We start from the raw sequence: 27,262 nt of genomic DNA on the forward strand, positions 1-27,262 counted from the left end.
GACTGCGGCCGCTCTCCCACAGGCAGACAGCAATCAATAAATCAATAGGAAACTGTGGTTGGCTGGAGAACGGCTGGGGCTGGGAGGATGGAGGATGGAAAAGAGAGAGACCTGAATCAAAGTAGCTCCAAGATGGATGGAGCGAGGAGAGGAAGGGAGAAGAGGAGGGAGGGAGGGTTCAATAGAGGTGGAGGCGTTGAGAGGGATGCAGGAAGAGGGGAGGAGTGTGTGGAGGAAAAGGTGGTTTTAGCGGGAGCTGTGAGGGGAAAATGGGTGGAGGTCCAGCAGGCTTTTTTGGGGTCCCCTCCCCGTCCTGCCTTCAGCACATCCTGCATCAGTGGTGCAGTGATAGGGCTTGGCACTGTGCGATGCCCCGCTGCGGTCTGCCCAATGAGCCCAGTGAAGCGCGGCTGTATCTGGGGCCGGGGGAAAGCCGTAGGCCCCCTCTGCCCGCTGGGTGCAGCCTGGTTGACTGGCTGCTTGCCTGGCTGCCTGCCTGCTGGCTGCCTGGCTGGCTGGACATCGATCTCAGTGGGTTGGAGAGTACAGCTGGACGCACACTGAGAGCTGGGGCTAAATCTGGCTCAGGCTCAATCAACGTTTGCACCTGTCTTTTCCAAGGGGAATTAAATGTAGTAGATAGAGAGAAAGAAAGAGTAATGGTGTGTGTGAGCATGTGTGTGTGTGTTTATGTCTGAGCGTGTGTGTTAAGGTTAAGTTTTGAAGGTACAGGAGGAGTGGATGGTTTGTAAGGAACATGCTGGTTTTGCCATTAGTCAACACTGTTTTACTGCAGCAGGTGAGGGTTATAGTTTGTGTTTGTGAGAGACAAAGTGTGTGTAGGTGTGTGTGCACGCCTTATCTATGGTACACACGGCTTTGATGTGCAAATGGCAAGGTGAAAGAGAAGAAGATATTTGTATTTGGTAATCTGTTGGAGTTGAACAGCACAGATAATTAGATCAAATATTGTTTCTCTTGAATGTCTCTCCCACATGTCTGTAGCAATAAATAAAGAATTGAAAAATGAATTTATCACTTCAGTTCATTTACAGCTGTGAATATGTGTGTATGTCTTGGGTCGGGGTACAACCAGCAGCTGGTTAGCTTAGCTTGGCATAACAGGGGGAACAGCTTGTTCTCATTCCCAGTGCGTCAAATACTACCACTTTGTCACCCCTCTGCATGTGATATTGACGTTGAAGGCAGCCTTTAGCATCTTCATGAGATGCACCGGGCTTTCAACAACTCATAATCCCATCCATGGCAAAACTTGATGTTCAGAGCTGCTTGTGTTTTATAAAGACTAAAAGATAGTCCACACAGGGCAGGAAGCGGGGGAGGTGGATGGGTCAAACACAACAGGTCTTCCATCCCTGTGGTGGAACCAAACCACCACATGATTAATGTTGGGATCGATGTCCAGCCAGCAGGAAACCAAAAATTGGTGTTGTTTTGACAAAATGTTTGGCAATTTAAGTATAATTGTCGCGTACTGATGTATTTTTCGTATTTGTACAAATGAATGTCACCTTACACCCTTTCTTTGACCTGAAGATGTTTTTTTTTCTAAACCTGGCCAAGAAGTTTTGTTGTTGTTGGTTTCACAACATTAATAACGTGTTACAATGTGTCTCAGCTTTGTGGCCTGCACAGTGCCAAGAAATAGTCCCACAAAGTGATCCTTTTTAAGCTTACACTTTTGTACAGATCAAACAAATGATATATAATGTCTTAATAACTGACCTTAAGAGGTCCTGGTAGGTGGATTTTGTTATCTTTAAATGGACCCAGACCAGCTGTTTCCCCGTTTACAGTCTTTGCACCAAGCTAAACTAACCATCTCCTGGCTCTAACTTGACATGAGGGCGGAATCAATCCTCTCATCTAACTCTAGGCAACAACGCAAATAAGCCTACTTTCCAAATTACTGAACTACTCCTTTAATTATCTTGCTTAAGGGCTTGACTTTAGCCAGCATTTTTAAGAACAGTTCCAGCGTCCCTCAGAATTCACCTAGGAAAATAATACACCAGCCAACAACCAAAGTCCTAAGTATTTGAAATGTCATAAATTTTAATATTCTGTTTATTCAGTTAATCATTCATGTTGTTATATTTTCTGTTGGTTTAGCCAGGTTTACAACTCTGGCGGAGAATATTAAATCTATTTTTTTTCACTATACTTAGAAATAGAATTTTATATCAAATATCTTAGTCTGTGTGGAACCAGAGAGATGTTGGATGTGTCCTCTGTTGTAGCTACCGCCATGCTCAAGAGCGCCTCAGTAATAGCTCTCATGGAAGAAGAGTGCTGTGAATTACATTCCTTAAAATCCACACATTAATCATTAATTTACTTTTCTGTTTGTCAGATCCATGGTCCAGTCTGGCTCAGTGTTTGTGAGAGGAAAACCATAACACTAATAAAATCATTCAACAAATTAAAATGCTTTAGATCATCTGGTGCCTTAATGACACTCTTTAAATCAATTTTAAGTTTCTAATTTCCTCAGAAGAAACATCCATGTGAGAGAAGCCTGATTGCTGTGCAGACTAACACTGACTTCATTTGCACTCATTACATTTTACTCCCTGTATTTAGAAAAACACAGACTCTAATTTAAGCATTAGAAAGCCACAACTCAGACGATCTGATCTCTATTAGCGCGCTCTGGCAAACTCTTCAGATGTTTATAGCTATTGTGTCAATAGTCATTGTGCAATTAGGCTGTTTGCATTGATAGCCTATTAGATGGCTTTCCACAGAGTCTTTATCAGCTGCACGGCGGCTGTGCTGACTGTCAGAGACATACTGCAGATGTATAACTAATGATCGCTGTCCAGCAACTCGTTAACCATCTGTAACAAATAACTAGCCCTCTCCATTGTTTCCTTCTCTTTCTTCTTTCATTTTTCTTCCCCCCTCTGTCCTCCCATCTACTATATTTTCTTAGCCTTTCTACTTCCCTCGTCTCCTCAATTTTCTTCTCCCCTTGACCTTTCCTCTCTTAGTCTGTCTTTTCCTACCCTTTCCTGTCTTTCCTTTTCTTCTTTCTCCTCTCCTCTCCTCTCCTCTCCCTCTTTTCACTTCTCTCCTCTCTGGGGTCCCATCCTACAGAGGCTGCTCCCACCCAGACACAGATGGCCCCCAGATCAGATTTATCAAGGCCAGTAGAGCCCTCTGCAAAAGGTCACTCTCTTAAAAGCTGACCGATCAATGGTCCAACTCCTAATACTAACAGCCGTGCTTTTTTGTCCATTCTCTTTTTTTTTTTTCAGAGTGTGTGTTTGACCATGAGCGTGTGTATCTACATGTGTATCTGAGTAGGTGTGTATGCTTTTATCCATACCTGTATGTGTGTGTGTGTGTGTGTGTGTGTGTGCAGCTCTGAGACAGACGAGGGCCCTGGGTGTTACTAATCGAAGGGCCGTCCCTCAGACGGTCCTCTAATGACCTCTCCCACCTCTAATAGTGCAACCTTATTGAGGCTCTACTAAATATTTCAACAAGTCATTAGCTCATTACACGTCATTATCTACAGCGTGTTCAGCCCGCCAGGATTAGCTGCGAGACTTTTAGCAACTTCTCTGTGGGAAATCAATAATCGGCAGACACTTTCAATCACCGGCATGATCTGTGTGTGTGATCATGTGTGTTGATCGGAAATTCACACAATTGCACGTTTGTGTTCACACACACACACACACACACACACACACGGGCAGAAACTGTTTTGATTTCACCTCATATGTGGGTCTTTCTTACAAATACAGTGTGTCTGTTCTGCCTACAGATTTGCTGAATTAATGTTTTATTCTTTACCTTTTTTTTTTACCTGAACAGGAAAGCAGAAAAATATTTGCTGCACAAAATTATATCTGTTGGTGTGGCCTTGTGGTGGAGGGTTTGAGTTTGAGTCTTCTTATCCTGTTATACATATACAAATTTACATTCTTTTTTCCCACTAGATATTTCTTTAATATTTGCTTTTTGTCCTGTAAATTACTGGATAACTACACTTCTTCAAGCTTTGGTTGATTTAGTCATTAGTCACAATCAGCCGTACGTAGACATTACCTCACTTTAAAAGGTCATGAGCCAAAATAGTTGTGAATCACTGATGTAAAACACATGGTTTCTTCCACAACCCAGATTAAAGGATAATAAGTCGGAGCCGAACTGAATTTCAGTGATGTTTTAGTTGACAATTCAGATAAGCCTACAAAGTCTTGACACTAGCACACCTGACACTGTGCAGACAACTGTTTGAGATGTTTTATACAAGTACTCACATCAAAGCAGCAAAAGGGTCCCTTTTATGGGTCAAGCTAAAAATAAAGCCCCACTGGATCCTACATTACCCATAAAGCAACTTCATAGTATATTTCATTAGATACTGACAAACACACTTGTCCTCCAAACTCCTGATCCCAAGTTCATAACATTGACTTTTTGTTAAAAAATTTAAACCCAATCTGAGAATAACCCCATGACATCATCAGTGTTATCTTTTCAAAATTTGGAGAGCACCCTCTGAAGAGGACATTGTACAGCTGTTTTGACAGATTTATAATTTACTCCTTGTGATAAATAAACTGAACTTTGTATGTAAAATCAGTGGAGTGCCCCTTTAATTGCCTCGTGGAGATCGTTTTGGCTTCAGCAACAGCAAGTTGGTTGTGACATGATAAAATAGAATAAGTAAAGTGGAAATAGATTTCTGTAGGATTTTATTTAAAATTATTTTGTAGGTTTTCCTTCTTGTGAAATCGTCTAAAGAAATGGAAATTAGAGCTATCACATTAGTGCCATCATTCACTGTTTGTAGTGTGTGTGTGTGACTTCACTCTGAGCCATGCTTTTAGTTTTTAGGGGTCACGGGCCAAGGTTGAGTACCTTGGCTCTAGTGTCTAGAAGTGTTTGTGTGTTGAACCTGCTTATTGCCTGGGAGGGAGACGAGAGCTGTTTGAGGCAACCATGAAACCTCTTTGACACACTTTAGGAGTCACTTAACAATGGGCAGGATGTGCGTGGTTAAGTGTGTGACTAATTTCTTTTAACACAGTGTGAGATTGAGAGACTCGAGGGCCAGAGGGGGGCGGAGCTGCTACTTGTTAAGAAGGTCAGAGGTCAACTCTTCTTGAATAGACCCAGAAATCCCCAATCAATTACGCAAACACACACACACAAACAGAAACACACGCCTGCATTCGAATGCATGTACAAACGCACACACACACGAGAATCACAGGAGTCTATTATAAGCTAATACATTTTTTTTGTTTGGAGCTGCGCTGCTGCATACCAAAGAGAAACAGATATAATTCTGCAGGGGCAGTGAATCGACAATCAGTCAACGACAAATGGGAAGCACGGCGTCTGTAAACAGTCTTAACAGTTACGACCTAAGCAGCAGCTTTCTCTGCTCTGGCGTTTGCCTTAAACGACGTATCTGTGGGTCCATCTATCATTCTCTCCTCACCAGCTCCTCCTGCTGAACCGAGACAGAAGAGGGGGGATGTTTGAATCAGCTAAAAGTTTAAAAGCTTTACTATAAAGAGGAAATATAATTGCTCTCTTTCGTTGCTCATCTGTCTTCCCTTTGTTGTTCTGCGCTGTCCATTTGGACAGCAGTGGCATTACTCAGCAAAACAGCAAATCTCCTCATCGCAGAAATTAATAAGTGAGATATGATCTAATCTAAGTAAGGGCGGGGGACCGGTCGCAGGGAGTGCAATGTGTTTACATTATATAATCAGATTTCAGTTACCTCACATTCAAAGTGTTTTCTTAGAGTGAAATGTGTCTACTCTGTATCTAATAAGAAAGAATTAGTTTACTTTACAAAATGGCTGCAACAACTACAGTACAACATGCACACATGCACAGACTTTTTGCAGTGTAGGAAGATGTTGAATAATTTATTTTAATAGGGGTAGCCATATGGGGCCACTGAAAAACTTGAGGTGCCACACCAAAAACAAAAGTCAGGACTGAATTTCAGGAATTCGCTTATGCTGTTGTGTCTCCTATAGACCAGTTGAAAATTATGTCAATATGGAGAGTTAAGGAATTGCAAGCTGATATACCTTGATTTTTTATTTACGTTGATGTTACTGATTATCTGATGTGCATAGACTAACACAGGCACTGTTAACATTTGGAGTTCCACAGCAATCCTGTTTTAATATGTTATGTATCTATACATGTTAAGTGATTCAAAAGACAAATATACAGCTTTAATTTGAAAGAGTACATCGATTGTAAGGAACAAAACATTTACAGGGAACAGGCCCTCTAAAGTTTAGGGGAGACTCCTGAGTACCCGTAGAACCCATTATCATTCAGATATCTTTAAGTGAGAGTTCCCCTTTGAATTGGCCTTGTCATTCGGTTCCTCGCCAGAGTTTTGCCTAATTATAGAGCACTGTTTCCTGACAAGCTATGCCGACATGGTTGGTTCCTGTGTAAGAGCCAGAATGTGCATTTAACCTCTGTGTATTATTTGTTTCAGTTGCACATTTTCTGTCACTTTCACTTCTGGTAGTTGTAATTGGCACAGGGGTGGGTGTGGTTTCAAATTATTTTACCTGTTCATTCACTGGCATGGCAGCTTTTGGACAAAGAGGGTGAGTTTTTGGCTCTGATATTTTCTGTTCACAATAATCATATCACGTAATATTTTGTTTCATTTAATTTTCCGTTAGGTATTCAATTGTTTGTTGAATAATCCACCATAAAATGCATCTTTAGACTTCAGCATGGCTTTTATTGAATTAGTCACAGTTACAAGCCTACTCAGCCTCTTGGCGGCCATTTTCATCGATAGTAGTCGCAACACAGTGGATGCCTTATGTTGTCTAGTTTCAGAAGATACCTTGGTGATAGCGTTAGAAATGAGCCGACCACAGCCTCTTGCAAACAGTTATGTTGGCCTCCAGTTTTTTTTCACCAGGGGGCAAGCTATTAGGGGCCATGGCCCCCCCAGCCCCTGTCTTAGGGTCGCCACTGTTTTAACAATGATTCCATGTATTTCATGTGTTCATGTGTTTAATACTTAACACACTATTCCAAAACTTTATCCAAAGTTAGTTATTAGAATGCAGTTTAGGTAACTGATTTATATTGTTATTATGTAAAAGGATTATTCTGTAATAATAATGAATATGCTGTGGTTGTGTGGCTGTGTGAGTGCTGCAGATAGAGAATCATGCATTGGCTGAAATTGTTTAAAATGTGCTCATGAAGCCTTTTTACATCCTCTGAGTCAAACTAAATCACACACACCTGTCCTACATGCACTATTAGTTTGCTTTATTTTCCACAGATTTTTCCGTCTTTCACTTTTGTACGCTCTCTATCTCTGTCTCCTCTCCTCCTCTCATTTCTTCCCTCTCCTCCCTCGTACTCGTTTCAGTTGTAGGCCCATCCTGGCATCCACCCCAACAATATTTCACATCCTGATTTATTTTGGTCCTGGAGTCATGCAACCCTAAATATTGTAACTGACCCTGGGCGTATTGATCTCCCTGTGTCGGCTAGCACTGCGACTTCCTGCCTTATAATAACCCTGTGAAACCCTCCACGATCTATCATTATCAACATCGTCATCATCATTTAGGAAAAAGAGCAATGCGCACCGTATTCATCTGTTTGTATGTCTGTGTTTATTTGGGTACCTTTACGTGTGCGCTGTGCTGGTATTTTTCTCCACAGTGTTTGTGCATTTGTGTCCCTGCATTTAAATCAGCTGCCTTTTTGTCTGTGTGTGCATCTTTGTTTATCTGCAGGTGTGCCCATGCTATGTGTGTGTGTGAGTGAGTGTGTGTGTTCCTAATGATGCTATTTTGCCAGAGGAGAGAAGAAACCCCTGTCACCATTGTAATGAGGGGTATTTATATCAGTTACCTGGCAGTAAACCACTCTGATCTCCTCTCCTCATGTCTCATTCCTACAAGACAGGTGTGTGTGTGCCTGTGTGTGCCTGTGTGTGTGTCAGTGCGACAGTGCTAGTTTGCATTTGTAAAAATACATGGCTTTCTGTGTGTGCGTTTAAGTCCATATAAAAGGGTAAAAGTACAAAAAAATGTACAGGATATTAGGGACACAGCATAACATGGTGTGTGTGTATGTGAGAAGGAGGAGTGTGTTGAGGGTGGATGAGACAAAGAGGGTAAATTGAAAGGAAATGATGAGCGATGAGTCTGTGTCGCACATTAGTGTTCTGCAGTTTTTTTTTCACCATGATTGTCTGTTTCCTTGGACCTTACTGCATGTGTGTGAGTGTGTGTGTGAGCTTTGTGTAGCCTTAGGGCAGTTTCTATCCTTATCTGTACGTCCAGGATTGTGACACGTCTAAAAACGCCCTTAGAAATTTCTACATCTTTTGACCAGAGGCCTTAAAAACGTGTGTGTGTGTGTGTGTGTGTGTGCGTGTACTTTACACCTACAGCCTTGGTTGGGGCAGTGCGTGGATGTATGTGTGTATATGTGTGCGTGTTGGGATAGTGGGGGTGGGGGGGTGAGGCCGTATCCATGGTAACACCCCACCGTCACCCCCACTGGGTCCTAAAAGACAAAGAATCACACACACACTCACACACACATGCACACAGAGCACTACAGGGCCAGCTGAGCCAGATCAATATTTCTCCCCATTTAAAGAACAGAATTCAGAGAATGGCTTTTCAGCGCCCAGACTGCAGCCGTGCTTTAGACCTTGGGTTTTTACACTAAACACCCAATCTGCAAAGTGGCGAGGTTTTTTTGTACCGACCCAAAAATAATTCCTGGCCTCAATCTTTTTCCTTTCTTTCTTTTTACTGTATTGATGGATCCGTTCAGCCCTGCCAGGACCTCTGTCATGCTCTCTATCTTTGTCTGACTCCCCCCGTCTTCCCCTCTCTATATTTTCCCTCCTTTACTTCTACTCTTTCTCCCAACCCTGTTTCCACTGTGTGAGTGACAGGGTCAGATTGCATTCAGCATCTCCTGTCTTTGTCCCAACCGGTGGCTGACCACAGCTCAGGCCCCGTCAGCTCCCTCTTGAGTCCCCTGGGGCGTCCGAGCCCATCTCTGTGGCTGAAGGGCTGGACTGGCCTTGGCCCAGTGGCCCTGCTGCCTGCCTCGAGGCTGAGGGAGGGGGGCTGAGGGTCCGTGGGTGGGGGGTGGGGGGGAGGTTGGGTCCTTGGCTGCCGTCAGTGGGAGAAATGGAGGAGGGCTCCCTCTAGCACTGCTGAGTTGTAACGACAGGAGAATAACCTAAAAAGAGCAGATCCTTGTAGTGCACACAAAGAAACAGATTGCTTCGTATGCATATGATTCCATTTTTTTCCTCCAAAACATAACATGCAAGCTGATTAATACAAGTGCATGAACATGCATGTGAGACCTGCATACAAGCACACAGTCAAACTCTCAGACACAAACAAATGCACAAACACGCATAGAGAATCGCCTTAGGCTGATTGGTGCATCCTGTTTCTGAAGCAGCCATGGGAGGTATCCGAGGCCTCTCTGGTTCGATATCTTGACAGCCCCAGTATGTGTGTGTGAGCATTGTGAGCGCCCGCATTTCATTAAACACATCCCACGTAGCGGTCTGTCACTCTCCTCCTCCAAACGGAATAATTCATTGTTCCTTGATTTTGTTTGTTTGGAGTCTTCGCAGGTGCCAGTCTTTCAGTCTTTCGTCGTTGAGACTGTGATCTGATTGAGGAAACTGATAATTGATTTCATCAGGCAACAAGGCTGCGGGCCACTCGGAGCAGAGAGTGAGAGATTGGAGGGGACTTTACCTGAGTGGGTCCATTTTCTACATAATCCTCCACAATCATCCTCCAGTCATCACCATGCTACTGGAGAGCCTGTGTGACACATTGAAGATTACTGTGCAATGCTCTCATTAGATGTTAACACTCAGTGACCTGTCAAGTGCTCTTGAACAAAGCTCCAGCAGCCTGTGGTGGCACTAATGAGAGAACAGTGCATATGTGGAGTGAAGAGAAAGTCAATCCCACAGTGCAGTGGAACACACCTATGCTTTAAAAAAAGGATGAGCCCCTTTTAACATGTCACTGCAGTTTGACACAACACACTTGAAAGAATAAAGACCTGGTAACAGCCTGACAGCACATGTCAAAGAAGCACATGTTGCTTTTCACCCTATAATCACATACATGTTAAAATCACACGCCTCCTTTAAGGGTTTTACTCAGTCTGTGTCAAAGAAAATACATATTACATATTAAAGGAATACTTCAGCCCCCAAAAGGCCATTTGTACATGAATTACTCACCCTGCTGTCACCCAATTCGTGAATGAACTTGTTTTTTTGCATTGCTTTGGTGAACAAAGATCTTGATGAATTGAAATAAAAGGAAACCATATTTAAAAACAGCAAACTTCCAGTTGTATGCCCAGTACTTCCCAAACACATGCATTTTTGATAAAATTTAGTATTTGAAAGTGAACTGAAAGTACAACTTGTCTATGCTCTCGGTCTATGTCATGGGTCAGCAGCTTTTACTACCAGAAGAGCCATTTCTCGTCCAAAAAACTGGAGCCACAAAATATATTTAACCCTCATAATAAAGGTAACACAGCCTTATTAAGTCTAAATTAGCTTATCAACATTGCTAATAGGTCTAGTCATAAATATGTTTGACCATTAGGTGGCTACTCTGCCGTAAAGTATTAATGAATATATGATGCCTTGCAGCAAAAGTAAACAAGTCTGTCTATACTCTAAGACTCCAAGACTTCCTTTCTCGCATTGGAATCCACGGCTAGCTTCGCAAAGCAGACTCAAGACAAGCACCAATCTTCATGTTCCAGAGAAAAGGCACCAGGCTATAGACGTAGCTATGACTCACATTTTAGTTGACAAAATGTTAAAACATTTTTTAAATTTGTTGTAGACCTATAGGTTACACATTTTTACAATTGGATAATGTACAAATAAGGCCTATAGCAATGATAAATGAAAATGACAATGTTCTAAAATAGCTGTGATTCATTTCCATGTAACTTAATTTTTGGTTAAAGCCACAGGGAGCCATTGGAGAGGGGCTAAAAAGAGCTGCATGCTGCTCCGGAGCCACAGGTTGCCTACCCCTGATCAATGCGCACCACGGTCAATTGACAAAAACAATAATTTTATCTCACTGAACACTGTAGCTGCTGGTCTACTGCTGCCTGTGTGTTAGTTTTTTTGTGTTAATGTGTGTCTGGAATCACTAAAGTCACCCAATGACACAAAAAACTAACTGATTGAGGCAGTGGTAGACCAGCAGCTCTCACGTAAAGCGAGGTCTGTTCAGTTCCTCATTGATAAGAATTGTCTGTTTGGGACGTATTGAGCGCATGACTGGATAAATGAGACTTGGATTATACTGCGAGAGTCGTGTGAGAGTTTGTAAAGATGTTTCGATCTAATTTTGCTGTTGGTAAAAGCGGTCGCCTATGAATTCAATTAATCAGAAATTCTCTCTGTTTCTGGATTCTTGCTTCACCGTGGAGGCATGCAAGAAAAAGAAAGTTTTCTTGACAAATTCAACATAACACAGGCTTAGTAACAGATAAACAAATGCTCATTTGGGGGTGAAGTATTCCCTTAATGTCATTCAATCTTACATTATGTTTTTTTACTTTAAAATCTGAGCCTATCCCAGCATGCACCAGTGCACCATGAACAGGTCACCACTCTGTCAAACAAACATACATTTACAGCTACAGGCAATTTAGAGTTTGTGGTTTAATTTGACTGAATTTTTCAACTTGCTGCATGTGGGAGTAAATTGGAGCATCTGAAGAAAAGCATCTGAACACAGAGCTAACACAACCCTCACCCATCCACCCCAAATCCACCTTTTGAGTATCACTCGCCCTCTGTGTGCTGAAAGGTGGCTGAAGGACTGAAATCGAATGGACTTCAGTTCAAAGTATCAAAACACCCACAGCAACACACAAATCCACTTTTCCACTGTCCACCCGTATACTTGGTTTGTTCCGCTTTTCTAGAAACTGACGACAGCTGCAATCTTTCAGAGGGACATGAATACAAACTTTAAAAAGGCACATTTTACAGCCAACAGGGGATTGGGGAGTGTTTGTTATTCAGTGGAACGAGTTTCATTTAAATATCATGTGCAGAATAATGTGACCATCAGTGCTGCATACACCTTGCTGTTCTATTGTCAGCATTGTTTTTGGTGTATTTAAAGGGATAGTGCACCCAAAAATGAAAATTCAGCCTTTATCTACTCACCCTCATGCTGAGGAACGCTCTGGTGAAGTTTTAGAGTCCTCACATCCCTTGCAGAGATTGGCGGGGGGAGCGGCAAGCACACCTAATGGTTGACAGCGCCCCAGACTAACGTCCAAGAGCACAAAATTGAAACCACAAAGTATCTCCAACATGCTCATCCGTAGTGATCCAAGTGTGCTACAGCCCCGACATAAAAAGTTGTTTGGAAAAACGTCATATGAACTCTGTTTTTAGCCTCACTGTAGCCTGTAGCTCTGACTGCTTCTCTGTGCTCCGTGCTCACATGTGCGCGCTTGAGCGAGACCAGCGAAAGCATGAGCTTTGCTTACCCGTGTTTACATCACGTGACACGTGCACCGCAGGGGGAGACAATGGTAACCACAGTAGCTAAAAGATAATTTGCACTACGGTCTTTTAGCAAAGGACAGCCCAACATGTCTGAAGACTTTGAAATTGAGGAGGAACGGTATTTCTTTGTTGAGCCGTATTTGTTTGAGCCCGAGTATACGTACGGAACTCAGGCTACTGGATGAAGCAGCCGCCGCAGCTCATGAGCCTCAGCCAGCCGCAGAATACCGGAGTCGCACACTGGAAACCTGGTGGTGTAGTTGTTTCAAATGCAAAGCAGTGCCAACGGGTGAGGAAAGTCTTTGCTGCTCAGACTGGGAATTGGCGATGCCTGCACTTGAGAATCTGGACATCAGTACTGACGAGACTGTTGCTCTTCAGTGACTGTGCATCACCGATCACCCTGAGCGCGCACACGTGAGCGCGGAGCGCAGAGAAGCAGTCAGAGCTACAGGCTACAGTGAGGCTAAAAACAGAATTCATATGCCGTTTTTCCAAACAACTTTTTATGTTGGGGCTGCAGCACACTTGGATCGCTACGGATGAGCAGTATGGAGATACTTTGTGGATTCAATTTTGTGTTCTTGGATGTTAGTCTGGGGCACCGTATGCCATTAGGTGTGCTGGCCGCTCCCCCCGCCGATCTCCACAAGGGATGTGAGGACTCTAAAACTTCACCAGAGCATTCCTCAGCATGAGGGTGAGTAGATAATGGCTGAATTTTCATTTTTGGGTGCACTATCCCTTTAACAAGAACCCTTTTTTCTCACAAGGCTAAATAGGCAATGAACTCTTTTTTGAAATAGATTAAATGTTCACTGTTGTTGCTGTGAGATACATTATTAGTGTTTTTATCAGTGAAGCTAAACAGTGATGACTGATGACAGAGTTACAAATGTAGCTGACATTGAGACAGTAATCGACAAACTTGGAAGGACATGTTATCTCTAATAGGGTTCAGATATCAGATGCTTGTCAACTGTCAGAGATTTTTCCAATGTATTTTATTGGTATTGGCACCAATACTGACCTTATTACGTGGGTCAGGTATTGATCACATTATTTAAATCACCAGATTAGCCCAAAACAGAGATTCCCATTTGGTTATTACAGTTTTTACCCATTGCTTGAACACTATAGACACATGCTTAAACCAAAGTAACATAACTTGAAGTTGTTGTACTATACCTTAAACAAAATGTAACCATACCTTAAACAAAAGCGCTGCTTTGCACTTTAGTTGCAATTCTGTAACACACTTGCTCCTTTCTGCAACACACTTGCTCCTGCACACTACACACTATTTCATACATAAGACACTTAGTTCAAAAATGAAATCTCAGGGTACCATTGGAAAAACACATCTATTCAAAATACAACACACATTGGTTAATTGAAAATACTTAGACACACACCTGAAAATACTTACTTACAAAACTGAACACCAATCAGCCAGCTACAAAAAGGCCTCAGTTAAGCCATTTTGAGAACTTTGCAAGCATGGAGGCAGGGAGAGCTAGAGGCAGAGGAAGAGGAAGACAGAGAGAGAGAGAGGAGGACGTGGTCGAAGAGGCCATGCAAGGACCATTATTTCGCATGACATAAGAGCAACTTTGGTGGACCATATCATAAACCATGGCCTGACCATGAGGGAAGCTGGGCAGAGACTCCACCCTAATCTAAGCCGTTTCACAGTTTCATCCATAATAAGGACACTCTGACTGGAAAACAGGTATGTCTTCAGCTCTCTACTCTACTCAGACTGTATCTAGAGTATTTACAGTACTGTACCATACCACGTTACCGTATCACATGTACTGTATTGCAGGGTGGCTAATGCTCCTTTTCGAACAAAAGTGGTAGTTTTGTGAAACATACCGTGATAACGTTTTGAGATGTTTCAGTACTGTGTATGGTAAATACAGGAAAGTACAGTTATATACAGTACTGTAAAAAAGAAGCAAACAATAACAATTTGTGGTTGCATTTTTTCTACAGAATGGCTAGAAGACTTACTGGGGGTGGACGCCAACGCCTGTTCACCCAACAGCAGGAACTTGCCATAGTGAACCTAGTCAGAGCAAACAATGCAATCCGTCTCCACCAGCTACAGCAACAAATACTTGCAGATAGGCAAGTATTCAACAACATAAATCGAGTAAGCATTACCACTATCAGACGCATCTTGGTAAAGCACAACATGACCATGAAGCAATTGTACATGGTCCCATTTGAGAGGAACGGTGTCAGGGTGAAGGAACTTCGACATGAATATGTACAGGTAAGTGTTACAGTCCTTTACATTTACAATACAGAATGGGTACAGTCCAGTAACAGCTGAATATGTACCACTGGATCAGTACCACATAGATACTTTCAGAAAGCTACACAGGTACCTGTGTGGTGGGGTGGGGCGGATCTGTATGTGTAGTAGTGTAGTTGTGTGCTTTGAATAAAGCCATCCACAATATTTATTTTTTGTTTCAGAGAATCTTGGGCATGGATGGAGCTGCCCAGCCTCATGAATGTATTTACATTGACGAGGCTGGATTCAACCTTAGCAAAAACAGACGACGGGGACGTAATATAATTGGCCAAAGGGCAATTGTGCACGTCCCAGGGCAGAGTGGGGGAAATATCACATTGTGTGCCGCCGTAAGTCTTCGAGGGCTACTGCACCATCATGCCAAACTGGGTCCCTATAATGCACAACACATAATCACATTTCTAGATGCACTTCATAATGCAGTTGTACAGGATAGACCAGAGCAGCCCAGGTTTGTTGTTGTCTGGGATAATGTTAGTTTCCATCGGGCTGCTCTGGTCCAGAACTGGTTCACCAACCATGATCAGTTTGAAGTTGTGTACTTGCCCCCTTACTCGCCATTTCTAAATCCTACAGAGGAATTCTTTTCCGCTTGGAGATGGTGCGTATATGACCGCCAACCACATGCCCGTATGCCTCTTCTGCAGGCAATGGAACAGGCCTGCGGAGACATTGAGGTAAGGTCAATCCAGGGATGGATTTGGCACACAAGGGGATATTTTCCCCGATGCTTAGCGAGAAAAGACATTGCTCGTGATGCTGATGAGATCCTGTGGCCAGACCCCAACAGACGGCAGGATCCATAAGCCCACTTGCGCACAGTTGTGTTTTTCTGTGTTTACAGTAGTGTATTGTTTGTTTTATTTTTGTTTTATTTTTGCTTTAACTGAATTTACTGTACTGTAAAATACACTACTGTAATGTAATGATTTTGAATTGAGTATTTCATTTTTTGGTTGTTGTGAAAACGTGCCTTCTGTGGAACTGAATAAAAACAGTGAAAACGAAAGACTGAAGTGTTTTATATAAAGTAGACTAGTGTGTTGCTGCTGATCTGAAAGTGTATTCATATGACGCAAGTGGGTATCATTTTGTCATCAGAGTGACATTTTGACAAAGGATTGTTAGGTTTTGATAGCAGAGTTGGTTTATTTCCCAGTGTTGTGTCTTATTTGCTTGTGTGTAGAGTTTTGACACAGTGAGCCAAGTTTTGCAAAACGTGTTCATGCAACGGACAAAAACTGTATATCTATGAATTGTTTTTTTTTAACTGAGTTTTGGCTAAATTGCTTTACATTATCATAATGTATATGTCATTATCATGACATAATAAAGAGGTGACTGTGACATATAGCTTGGATGATGTCCCACACAGACAAGAACCATCCAAAGATAAGAGGTCTGTACTGGTTACTCTCTGATCATTAGATTTAATATTGTTTTATCTATTTTTGTTACAAGCATAACATTTTATGGTTTGATACATCATCCTTCCTCCATGAGTAACAGATCAACAGTGCGTGAATGCAGTCCACAGATGTCATTGAGTGCATGCCTCCTTCGTTTTGCCTGTGACCTGTTAGAGTGCTGCGTCTCTGAGCTATTTGTGGTGGTGCTTCTTCCATCAGCAGCGACCAAGGTTTTCTGCTGAAGGGACGAGCCAAGATATACAGACCGGGCAGACACAGCCATATTTCAGGTGGGAGAGGGAGACGTGTGTGCTCTCACACTCCAATACACACACAACCAAGCCACACACGGACATGTATATCAACACACACACACACACACACAGAGGAAGGAGGGAGGTGGTGGTGAAGTGGCAGGCTAAGGGGACAGAGTGAGGTGGGGCCAGGGGTTGTGTGACACGCTGTCTGTTGTGTGTGTCTCGGGTAGTGATGTGTCAGTGTGTGTGTGTGTGTGTGTGTGTGTGTGTGTGTGCGCGGGCGTGCTTGGCGGTGACACAAACACCTTGAGGTGTGGCAGACAGTTGCCAGCTGTCTGTAAATAATGTGTGCTGGAAGAGGAAAGTCAAAACCTGGAGAAAACAGTTACTGTGTGTACACACAGGCTTCAGTTTTTGTGTTGCAGGCTTAACTAAAATGCCTAAAATATATTTACTCTAAAAACCCATAATGATGAGAGATCTTGTACAAATTCAGTGCATTTTAAATGCAAACATACTACATGCATCTGGTTTTGTTTTAGTAACCCTTTTAGAATGTTTAACCTGTAACAAATTTAATTTAATTTGAAAAGTTCACAGTTCACAGAGAACATTTGAGCAAAAGCCGATCCATGAACTCTCTGTAGACTCTGAAGATGAGTTGGGTTAAGGAACACACCCAGGGCATGGTATAAAAGAGCCCAGTGGCTTCAGTCTTCTAAAATGGAAGAAGTCTGAAACTTTGGAGACTCACAGATCTGGAGTCTCTGTACATAAGTTTGGCTGGAGAAAAAGGAGTATTACTGAGAGTGGTGAAAACAGCCGGTGGCTTCACCGAGAGCTTCAGAGTTGATCTGTTGAGCTGGAAGAAGTTGTAGCTCTCTTCTGGCCTTGAGGGTAGAGTGGTAGGGAAGACACTCCTGATTAGAAATGGACTCTAAAAGACCTGCAGCTGTAAAGACCACTGGTGATGCCTCTGAACAAAGGTTGATGGGAGGTTTTTTATGTTTAATAAACTACAAAGCAACATGAATTATCCAGAGAGCACGCAAAATAATGAATGGAAATACCATACATTAAAAATTATTTAAAGTCCCCATATTCCTTTTCAAACAAGTTATGGAAACACACCCACTCACTGATACAACAGGACCTCTTTCACAGTAGGCATTTTGACTTGTCATATTAGGAAAAGCACAAGTGTTACTAATGACGTTAACAATGGCTCAGGTCCATTCTAAGGTTATCTCAGAAGGCGTTACTAAAATGACAGCAGGGGCAGTCTTTTGCCTTGTATCTTGATGCAGAAGTGGTCAGCGGTGACAAGGGGTTGGCAGTTAGCTTTGTGTGGCACAAACGCGGCTAGAAAGGTAGCGATGTGTCACTAAAACAAACCCGGCTTTGAGTGTCACAACTGATGTTGATGTTTGTTGATCTCGACCAGGTCTCCTGGGTCAAAGTCCAGTGGTTGTTGGATCCATCTACCTCCCCTCCCTTGCACTCTTTAAACTTGGGTTAGTCTCTCTGAACACCTAGTAATGACATGGATAGGTTCACACTGGAGATGGTTAGTGGCTCACACAGAAGCTAAGTGGTGCCCAAGTGGGCAATTTTGATGCGTTGTGAGCGAGATGAGACCGTCTATTCAAGTGTCCCAAGAAGTCATGACAGCGTGAGAGTGAACAAGTGTGTACAGCATCAGGACCCTTAACCTGAGGCAGGTTGATGGAATTCAGCCAAATGTCTTACGTGAAATAAAGCCTGTGAAGTTGTTCTTGCAGGTGAGGCAAAGTAGCGCTTGTTGGCGTGTTCTACAGTACTGTAACTGAGAAAGATGTGATATTCGTACACTTAGAATCCAGTATTTGATACTGACAAGTCAATTTCTGATATAAATGAATGACATGTATATTACCCTTAGGTAGCTATATTTTGAAAAATCACTTCATTGAGCATGATGCACAGTTTTGTAATTATTTAACAGCATTCTCAGTAGCACACTGTAATGCTGCTCAAAACTGTTAAATTATTTGCATTGAACTCAGTGAGGAGGTGATATCTAATGGACATCTCATTGGGCAGGCAGTTATATTAAACATGCAGCTTTCCCATGGTCAAAAAATTGACGTTCTTCAGATGTTAAATACCTGAAATTATCCACTAAAGGGTCCCAATACCTGTTGGAATGAAGGTAAGACTATGCTTGAAACAAACTTGGTGCGATGAGTCATCTGACCATGTCTAACGGCAGACATGTTTATAGCTCCTCCAAATGGCCACACCGAAGGCCGGGCAAAAAGCCTGAGGTCATGAGAGTGGGGGCAGATGGCATGAATCATACAAATGGGGATAACAGTGCACACTTTTAGACAGTCTCTCTAAAAGGCATTCAGGCTGTCGCACTCAGTTGTACACACGAATGGCAGTGTGAAGAATGAAAGAATAGCTTATGTCAAAGGAGAGGCTTGAAGCTTGTCCACCTTCTCACCTCCCCACACCTGGTCAGTGGCTGAGTGAGGTGGCCTTGCTTGTTAGGATGCCAGTTTTGGGAACAACTGTCAGACACAGCCTTCCCCAATTCCTATTTCAAAACAGAGTGAAGGGAAGATGTGCTATATGCAGGTTGAAGATTTGACAAGCTCTTTGTTTTAAGTATACTAATGCCTTTAAGTCCCTCTGGACAACTGTTTCAGCTTTCAAAGTTTCTAAACAACAGAGATTGGAGGTAACAGAGTTACGAGAAAAGAACACTCTAAAAAATGATTCATGGGGTTAGTGGATAACAATTAAAACTAGAAAAGCACTCAGAGAGCGCAGACCTCCGCCAAGCAGCTCGGATTTCCCAGCATTTTATTATTTTATCCACTTCGCTTCAACCGATCACCACCAAAATCTGTTCCTTGTCCCATTATCAACATTTCATCAAAGTCCGTTCAGAACTTTTTGAGTTATTTTGCAGAAAAACAAACAAACAGACAAACAGACCAACACCGGCGAAAACATAACCTCCTTGGCGGAGGTAATAAAGAAGATTTCCAACATAAAAAATGTACACTTGTTTCACTGATGTGTTTCAGTCAGTTGCCAACTTATTTTAAAAGGTTGGTCCAAATCAAAAACATTTTTGACATTTTTGAGTAGGATGGCATTAAAATAAACGAGTTAGAATGTCTTGAATAAAATAGTTTGATCATTAAATATCAACTTTGGATGAATATTAAGTTGGTTCAACTTAATTAAGTATTTCAAGGTCAAGATCATGTTGGCTGTACCAATCTAATTGAGTTTGTCAGACTATAAAAGACTCAAAGGATTTACTCAATAACGCCAGAGTTGGGGCCACTTAAAAGATAAATGCAAATTGTTACCTTAATTTTATAAACTTGAACCATCGGATAATTTTTAGAGTGTATTATTTTCTTTTAATTTCCTCAGGGCCCTGACACACCAAGCTGACAGTCGGACATCTGTTTATGTTGGGCTGTAATCATATGTCGCCCTACTTTTTGTGATGTGTCCTGCACTGTTGGCACTTAATGGCTCTTGTCCGCTTTTTTTGGCTGATTCAGCATGTTGAATGGCACTGGATGAAAAGAGAAATGGAAGTGAGGAAAGCAAACAAATGGCTCATATCAAGAGGGCGTAAGATCGAAACAAACTTGTTATATTAGTTTAAGTAAGTTTTTTTTTTTAGCCATTGAGCTCATCAGCAGAAACCGTTTAATTGTGTTATTGATATTAGTTCTTTCAACATCAGATTGCGTTGTTAATGTGCTAACTGGCTGACTGGAGTCGTCCTGTCGGCCTTCTGGTTTAACTTTTTTAATGTCAAATACAGGCTACTGCTGCCTGCTGGTATGAAGAGTTATTTCCTCTCACAAAGGCGCAGAACATACGTGGTAGCTGGCCATAGTCTTTGCGGTGTGTTTGAATGCAACTTTTTGGCTGAGACATAAGCAACGCAAGGAGACACAACAGTCAGACAGTTGCCACTAGTTCTTTGAGGTCGGTTTGGTGTGTCTGAGCCTTTAAACTGAATATTGTAGCTGAATAGATAAGCACTAATCTGATGCTCTGTCAATCATCCAATAAGAGTAAGTTGGAGTTTGTTGGAGTTGGAGTTTGGAGCAGTGGTATTTTCCTCCTTTGTCTTAAGTATTCCTGCTGCACCTCTGATTAAAATGGCACACTTCTCTAACCTCAAGCACCTTCTTAAGCTTTTCATTCTCATTAATTCCTGCAATCTTACTGGATTTCAGCTCCACTGCAGCCCATTATAAATACAAAATAGTTTTTCAGATTTGCACGAGTGTGTAGTGCATGGGCATTATTTTTTCGTGTGTGACTTGTATGTTCACCACGGCTCATTAGTGTAATACATCTGTCAGTGTTTTATTAAAATCCCTTTTCGCTGTGTCTCTACAGATGAATATGGATAATTTTACATGGCAAAGAGTAATGTGTGAACAGAAATCAACGCTGTCATTTATTGGCCTCCGTCTTGTCCCGCAACAGGAAGCTGCAGCAGCAGTGGGTGCTGCAATCATACTTTATTGTTTTATGGTTCTCAAATAAAAACATGAATCATCTGGCTTTCTAAAGTGCAATGTCTAATAATATCAGAGTGACTGTTTCTGCCTGCGTCTGCACTCTGAAGGAATCACTGTGTGTGTGTGTGTGTGTGTGTGTGTGTGTGTGTGTGTGTGTGTGTGCGCACGCGCGTACTTTACATGTGTTTGTGTGTATAAAAGAGAGTGAGAGAAAGACACCGAGAGATTGAGTATGTGGAAGTGAGAGAAGGCAAAGCCAGAATAAAAGAAGTACGAAAAATAAACTTGCAGTGTGTGTGTATTTCTGCCAGTGTGTGTGTGTGTGTGTTGTTGCCCATCAGTAGATGATGGTTGATTAAAGTGCTTCTGTGTAAGTGTTGAGCAGGGAGCAGGACTTCCACAGATACAGGAGGCATCACACAAACTAGATTTACACACACAGAGACTCTCCACAAATGAGGTGTCATTCCTTACAATATATCATACCTACACCTCGTTTTATTCTCCCACTCATTGTAAGTCACTCTCGGAGAGAGCATCAGCTGAATGCCTCAAACGTAAATGTATGCCATCTTTATAATACACACAAATGTAAACAATAAAAGCTCCAGAGCAGCTTACTATGTGTTTTCTTTTAGAAAACTAGACACTTTAGTGCATGAAAATCCAATTAGGGCGTCTGTTTCCTGAGATGGAGCAACCGCGCTGTCTGTCTGGCACCAACAATCATAGCACGTTAAAAAGTTGTCTGGGTGAGACGTCTCTCTCACTTAAATGTTTATGGGCCAGCAGTTTTTTTCATGGCTGCTTTGTTTGTTTGTTTTTAAAGTTTGAATGTCTGACACAAGCTTGAATGTCTGAGTGGTTGTTGGTTTGATTATAGTTGTTTGGAACAATGTTTGCTTTCAATTTTATTCTCAGTTTTCAATGAGTCAGTTGCATCTTGACATTTACTCGTGTAATTTAGGGTAGTGTTCAGAATAACTCCATAATGGAGGAAATTAGTGTAACTTCATATCATTTTGCAGTTATACAGGACAGCATTGGCCACTTACCCCAGACTACACGCTACAAACCTGATCCAACTGGCAACTGGCCAGTTGGACCTATAGACAAGCATTACTGTGGACAAATGTCAGAGGGCTGCATAGTAGGTTCCCCGAGCAGTTAAGGGTCTGGTGCCTGAATTCTATGTCCCATTGGACCAAAAACTCTTTTCTCCAGCAGCATCCAAAAAACAAATGGCCATTGCTCTGAAATCCCGTTTCTCAAAAAATAAAAATACCTGCAGTTAGACATCCAAAGCAAACCAAGCATTGTATGTTTCTGTAAACCATAGATATGTTACATTTGTCAACAATGCTGTGACGAATGTGTGGTCAGGTGTTGGCACAAAAACTACAAAAGATCATGTTTTGGCTTAAAACACCTACATTTGGTGGCATAAAACTTGCTGGAAAGGCAGGGACAGGGTGGTGAAAACTGGCAGAGATGGTGGCTCAAAGCCTGCTAGGAAATGCCATGAAGGGACGGTAAAATTCCCTAAGATGAGTGGGTCACATATTGCAAAGGGTGTGTTAACTTTTGGGAAAACACCTTTTTAACCCAATCTTTTGCCCTCAGAATGGCAAGAGAATCCTGCGTCAAGGGCAATTACTTGAGGGTTCTCAGTGCTCCTTAGTCAAGGAAGTGAACTTCAACCACCTTTTCATAAATGTTGTTCCCATACCGGGAGTCGAACCCGGGCCGCCTGGGTGAAAACCAGGAATCCTAACCGCTAGACCATATGGGACTGATGTCTTACAACAATATCAATATCTAAGATGCCATACACATGCCATGTTTATTACAGTCTTATATTTATTGTTGTCAATGTAAGGTGCAGAAGGCACACTCAAAAGCACCATTTTTTAAGGGTTAGACAGCTGCCATGAGATTAAAAAAAACTTCTACAATGCAGCAGCGCACTCTGCATGCCATGTGACAAGGAACAATCACGCAGATATTTTCCCTTTCTCTTGTAAACATCAGTCTGTGTTAACTATGGAGAAGAAGTTGAATACAGGGCCACTCAGAGCTTTAAATCTGTCCCACAAATATTATTTTAATATACACAAAAATAGTGCCTGCAAGACGATCAGCTCCAAACTCAAGATGCTATGATGTGGTGTTGGTTATGGTTGCTTAGCAATGTCAGGTGCAATCTGCCTCTGAGCCCTTGAAAGTTGGCACAAAGTAGCAGTCAGTACTTGACCTTATGTTTTCCAGGTGGTAAAAGATGCAGTATGTATATTAGCACTAATTGTCCTGAGAAAAAGTGTTGTTGCTGTCAGAAATGCACATTTTGAAAACCAGATATTTATGTAGTGTAATATGGTGGACATGTTGACACGTGCAGGAAATCACAGGTGTAATCAACTTGCTATGGCAAGTCAAAATTAATCCCTCTTAATATAATATTGGTACCTCTCCTGTTACATTTAACCACAGTATGCTTAGAAACCCACCCTAATGGTTTTGTGTTTTTGGCCCACAGAGCACATGCATTAGAGTCTCTATGGCTGAGCTGACTGACATCCTGCTGGCTCCCCACACACATGAAAATAAATGTCCTCACACAACTCTTTGAGACTTCTTAAGTTTTATTGGACCTAATGGCTCAATTTTTTATTCTGCACAGAGGTGTGATGCACTGAAAATTCATGCATCCTTTACAACTTTTCTTTTGCAATATTACACAGGGGAAAAACTCTTTTGGGTCAGAGGGTGTCACATGACCTGCATCTCAACGGTTCAGAAGTGTCAAATGGCTCAGCACTGTTTCTTGGGGCTTACTTTCGTAACACTCACACTGTCTGATTTTCTAGGCCTATAGGGCTCAACAACATCACTAAAGCTTAAGATTTCTTTTAGCTAAAAACTGGATGTACTGTGCACTGCAACAGAGGGCCTTGAAAAAAGAAGGCCAGGATGTTACACAGAACACTCCTGCACCAACTGTTAAAAATACACCAATGTACACACAGTGTGTACAAAAGCACATGCTGACACAAAGTTCTATACTTCTGAGAACCTTTATAGACAAAATTCTTCCTAACCCTAACCATCAAAACTACGGCTAACCCCAACCTTTAGCCTCACCTTAGCACTGTGGTGAAGGTGTGGTCAGGGTTGGTTTAGGTACAAAAACTACTTGGTTATGATTAGAGAAAGATCATGTTTTGGCTTGAAACACCCACGTTTGGTGACATAAAACTTGCTGGAAAAGCAGGGAGGGGGCAGTGAAAACTGCCAGAGGTGGTGGCACCACACAGGGACAGTGAACACCTCAACGATCAGTTGCTCACATGCTGCAAAGGGTGAGTTAACTTTTGGGATGACAGGTTGGTGACATAATTTTGTGCCCTAGGAACAGTATCATAACAACTCTCTTCAAGGTCACCTCCTTGAGGGTACTTGGGGTTTCTTCCTGGGGTCCGGTAAGTGAGCTACAATTACCATTTCATAAATGTTGCTCCCATACCGGGAGTTGAACCCGGGCCGCCTGGGTGAAAACCAGGAATCCTAACCGCTAGACCATATGGGATTGGTATGCAGCTAAATTAACACAACATTCACATGCCATGTTTTTTACGGCACCATGTCAGTGGCCTATAAGCACAAAAGGCACACTCAAAAGCACCTAGCTTGCCCCGAGTAGTTGGGGGTTCGGTGCCCTGCTCAGAGACACCTCAGCAGTGCTCAACATACTGGCTTTGGGCAGCAGTGGCTTAATCCATGGGGACATAGGGTCACCAGCTCGAGTCCCTGTTCGGACCAAATATGGAGCATGAACTGGTAACTGGAGATGTGTCGGTTCCCCCCCTGGGCACTGCTGGGGTGTCCTTGTCGATGGGAAATCCCCTTGCTCTGACATCTCTCCATTTAATGCATGTATAGGTCCTGTTTGTGCATGTGTGTGTATTCCGGGCATGTATATGTATATCGGGCATGTGTATGTATATGACCACAGAGTGAAAAAATTGAATTTCCCCTGGGGGGTCAATAAAGTATACCCTCAAATCATCTTCTTCTTTAACCTGGGAGTTTTTAATAGTTTAATCTCGTAATATTACAACTTTTTTCTTGTAATATTATGACTTTATTCTCAAAATCAAGTATTTTTTTCAATATGGCCCCTTGTCGTAGTGTGGACATGATCGTCATTACAAATAACCTCATCCTCCAGACCTCCCAACGTTACTAACGTTACATGGTGAGCCGATGAAAGTGTACAAGAATCTGGAGGGCTATAACTATTTTTTGTGCAGTTGGGTCGACGACTGAAATGACTGCCGCCTTGTTTTTTTTGCAGGTGAGTAAATATGCTTGAGTATAACTGTCTTTTATATATATCTTTAACTCTGCACATGGATGCACCACTGCCGGGCAAATGTTACTAGCCAACGTTAGCTAAATTTAGCCACTATTGTTAATGTTTTTATTTTTTTTTATGTTCCCATGAGTCTGGTGATAGCTAAAAACACAGAAAGGTTTGAACAGCACATTGTAGCTCAAGGCATGTTAAAGACAATGCCATAATGTTTACGTGAAAAATGAGCTAACTCTGCTCCTCCAAACTGAAGATGGAGGTTTTTCATCTACATCTCTGTGTGTTTTTTTTCTTTACGTCTCCCTTTTACGTCCTAATATTTTCGGGACTAACATTGGCCCTTGTTTTGTCCCAATTGTATCAATGGGAACAGTTGTAAAAATAAACAGTTGTGCAGTGTTGGCAGTCTTTGCCTCCAGTTACCCGCCCTTCATCTGGGCAGTGCAACAATGTATGACATCATATGCAAAGACGCTATTCAAACATGTACAAATTCTACATATTTTTCCAACTGGATGTCCCTCTTCACAGACAGGGAAGACACAACAACAGTCTGTCTGTCTCATCACCTACCTTTCTCTGCTCTCAGTCATTTCTCTTCCATCTTCCATTCATCAGCCTCTCTCCCTTTCTTCCTCTGCGTATGTCTCTCTTCCACTCTCCTCTCCCTCCTCCCACTCCACTGCTGAAACAATCATCAATTACCCCTATCCCTCTGTGTTATCCTTCTCTCAATCTCCCTCCATCTTCCCAGCCCATCCAGCAGAGTGGTTCCTCCTGGTTGGCTGCGGGCCACCCAACCCCGTCCCTGTCAGTCACCCTGCTCCCGGTAGCTGAGAGGAGACTGACAGCTCCATGAGCAAATCAATAATAATCTTCAGCCAGTGTAATCCTATACCTGAGGATATCCCTGAGCGTACCCACAGCTTCCTGGTTTTGCTCACTGTTTCACATGTTCTGATTAGCATATTCAGCGTAGCTATGCGGAAATGAGGAGGCTCAGGAAAAACAGAGGGTGAAGCTGAGTGTGACGTAGACAAACAAGCCAAATTATGGGAAAATCAGGATGTACTGTGTGTACATAGTCTCCAGCACACAAGTCTGTTTTGTGTGCTCATACATGGTAACACAAGAATACACGCTGGTACACTCACACCGTCCTGTCCTGACTGTCACTGAGGCTAAGGTCATCTGGTTTGATGTATGAGCAGACTCATATGACAACCTTCATATAACTCCAACCTCTTTCCTCCCCAAGAAAATTAACAGGTAGGGCTGAAGGACTGAAGGAGAAGATGTGATCTTGCTCTTGTCTCATAAAAAAGAAACCATAACTAGAAGGGCACCTGGACAGCGCAGACCTACGCCAAGGCCAATAGTCCAGTCTGTATGACATGCAAATCTGCAAGTACAACCTCTATATATGTCTGGACATACATTATTTCCTTAATATTCCAGGTACCGTTATTATAAACAATTCATATTTGAATATGAGTAGAAGTATAATTGGTTGGTTTCCATAGCCACACCTTAGTTTGAGAAAAAAGTGGCATCACAAACATCAGGTAAGATAACATTACAATGTGCATGGAACATAAATAATCTAGCAAGCTGGCTAACTTGTGTTGGCGTATATGGCAATGTATATATTGTGTGAGATGTTGTTCACTGAGCACGTTCACACAGAACTAAGTGGTAGTACAACAAACCTACGATAAACTGCAACTTT

The 27,262-nt window shown here is 42.3% G+C and overlaps 2 non-coding genes and 1 pseudogene across 2 annotated transcripts; 1 reads left to right on the plus strand and 2 right to left on the minus strand.

Annotated features, from left to right (window-relative positions):
• Window positions 1–368: 368 nt before the first annotated feature.
• Window positions 369–26,370, plus strand: LOC144458944 (uncharacterized; annotated as a pseudogene).
• On the minus strand, window positions 22,882–22,953 carry trnae-uuc (transfer RNA glutamic acid (anticodon UUC)). The gene has a single exon. It is a non-coding gene; the product is annotated as a tRNA-Glu (tRNA).
• trnae-uuc (transfer RNA glutamic acid (anticodon UUC)) lies at window positions 24,676–24,747 on the minus strand. The gene has a single exon. It is a non-coding gene; the product is annotated as a tRNA-Glu (tRNA).
• Window positions 26,371–27,262: the final 892 nt, after the last annotated feature.

This window comes from Epinephelus lanceolatus, chromosome 2 (assembly GCF_041903045.1).
Source record: "Epinephelus lanceolatus isolate andai-2023 chromosome 2, ASM4190304v1, whole genome shotgun sequence".
In the NCBI taxonomy this organism is placed as follows: domain Eukaryota; kingdom Metazoa; phylum Chordata; class Actinopteri; order Perciformes; family Serranidae; genus Epinephelus; species Epinephelus lanceolatus.